The sequence below is a fragment of the Littorina saxatilis genome, linkage group LG2 (assembly GCF_037325665.1).
Source record: "Littorina saxatilis isolate snail1 linkage group LG2, US_GU_Lsax_2.0, whole genome shotgun sequence".
NCBI lineage: Eukaryota > Metazoa > Mollusca > Gastropoda > Littorinimorpha > Littorinidae > Littorina > Littorina saxatilis.
The window spans coordinates 47462580-47465079 of NC_090246.1; the positions used below are offsets into that span (position 1 = coordinate 47462580).

At 37.8% G+C, this 2500-nt stretch overlaps 1 protein-coding gene across 2 annotated transcripts in view; it reads left to right on the top strand.

Annotated features, from left to right (window-relative positions):
* Positions 1-935: 935 nt before the first annotated feature.
* The window catches only part of LOC138959094 (uncharacterized), an 8598-nt gene continuing 7033 nt past the window's right edge, over positions 936-2500 (top strand). The window contains exons 1-2 of one of the 2 annotated variants that reach the window (XM_070330444.1): positions 936-1118; positions 2496-2500. The exon at positions 2496-2500 is cut by the window's right edge and continues 183 nt beyond it. The gene's annotated coding sequence lies outside the window, so the exon portion shown is untranslated. The remainder of the gene's footprint in view (positions 1119-2495) is intronic. The other variant, XM_070330446.1, reaches the window with a different exon arrangement.

Sequence of the window (2500 nt, forward strand, 5' to 3'; positions counted from 1 at the left end):
CAAAACGTTAAATGGTTGAAAAAAAGAGAAGATTTTTGTTGTTGAAATAAACATCATCAGCTTTTGCAATTTTCTACACCCGCTCAAACAGTATTCACATTTGTAAAACGCGGTGTCACAGTATGACAACAGATCGTTTGATGCCAGATTGTGTACATTTACAATCCACCCATGAATAAAAGCACAGTGTTCACGTGAAAGTAACTCTTTGTTGTTCGATTCATATTAAGCTACTTTCATAGGGCACATGCAGCACGATTCCACTTTCATAACTGTATACAGGCAACTAAACCTTCATCAGATGATGCTCCGGACCACGCTGTCCCGTTGCTGACGGTCATAAACAACCCATACTTTTAAAAGAAGGGTTCAGCGTAAAATGAATGGGTCGTGACGACCCTTGCCGTCCGATCATGGAAAATACCTTAAAATCACGTCACAAGTCCCATGTATTGGTCGTGCGAGACCTACAACATCCGAACTACGTAGGTCAAATTACATAATTGTTTATTTGCTTGTTTACACGCGTGAGCATATGAGACCTAAATGCATTTGAATTTCATTTGAAGGAAGATCATTTGGTGTTTGAAGATTACATGAAGCCTCACGCAAAAACTTGGGATATATCAGAAATAAAGCCACTATTCTGTGTCTCTGGGTCGTCCACGGTCCAGGAAGCATAGTCAAGGTTAAAACGTTGCACTGCCTACGACAACGTAACTAAAGTTGTGTACATAAATGGGGGTAATAAAGATCCTACTTTCACCTCCATTGAATACAAATGACAAGTCTCTCTCAATTTGTGTGAGTGTTTGCACCTTTAGAGCCGAATTGAGCATCCTAAAGTAACCGAGCAAAGTAAGTAAAAACAAACACTGGAAATGTTGGTTGTTACTATGATACCGGCAATCGACACCTTGCACCGTGTCGCCGAGATCCACTCATAACGTTAAGGACGCTTGTTGTGTATGTAAGACACCTACATAAATGAACAGGGTGGGGTGCAGCTAACCGCAGCATCAGGGAAACTACTACCCGAAACCTTCTCACGGTCTCTCTACCTGTTCAGGCGAGGCTGTTGCCGGGCGATAGACGTGTGTTTTTCTTCTCTGACACAGGTACTGTTTTTAATTTACTCTAATGTTAAAGAGAATCATGATTAAAGGTTAATACGAAGTCGATGTTCTACTTTCATTGATGTTTCTAAATTAACACAATCCTGAAGAAATAATGCACTGACATTATGTTTAGCGGTAAGAATTATAAGTCTGAATTCTACTCTTATAAAACGATAGTGTGTGCAGATTGGTTCACATTATTTACTGCATTTCCACGAGTGATGAAAAAACACAACGTCGATGACAGCGACGATGATGATGATGATGATGATGATGATGATGATGATGATGATGATGATGATGATGATGATGATGATGATGATAATGATGATGATCAACGGTACATCTTGTTGTTTGTAGTGTCGTTGTTACCGCTGTTATACTATTGATGGCAATAACGACGATATTGGTGCTTCTATCGTTGTTTTCATTTTGTTTTATCATGTGACCAATGCACTGGACCATATGAAGCCACAATCTTAACCATCGTCATAATAATACATTCAGTGATTATGTAATATTTGAATATCTTAATTAACTTTTTAAGATGATTTCTTGTTTTGCCAATTAAGATCCTGGACACTGCTTGCTTAATAATCTTGCGTCGACTGCTCACGCAATATCAAAACCAATGAAATAATATCGAGAAGTCAAGAAGAAAATACTGCAGATTTGAAAATGGGATGACAAAACAAGAAAGCCAAATGCTCAAACGTCTACCCTTGTTGTGTGTGATATACATAAGAAAAGAATCGTCTGCTGTTCCACTCTTTGATTATGAACACTCAAGAAATTAATAATGTCCTACCCATTTGAAATATGACTATGATAAACCAGATCTGGGTCATGTATCTAGGTGCCATCAAAGCCTGGAAGTGTGTGATATTACATATGTTACAAACATCTCACTTTAAAAAAAAACATTACAGAAAATGATATTTCTCCTATTTCGCCAAAACTCGCCCCCTTTGTTACTTAGAATGTTGATAAGGCTCAAGCAGACTCGGGTCATATCTAAAGATCATTCAACCCTAATAGAGTGTAAAAATTCAACGATATTTATCGAACATTAAAAAAACATATCCTGGGGATATCATACCCAGGAACTCTCATGTGAAGTTTTATGAAGATCGGCTCAGTCGTTTTCTGGGAATCGTTCTACACGCACACACATACACATACATCACGACCCTCGTTTCGATTCCCAGTCTATGTTACAACATTTTAGTCAAAACTTGACTAAATGTAAAAAAAAAACCAATGCAGTTAGACACGAAGGAAACGAACCTAGCGTGTTTTAATAAACTAATCACGAGAAACATTCGTTACTTCTAATACTGTTCTTTTTATGACCTCTCCTTCTTTTGAATTTCACAGGTTAC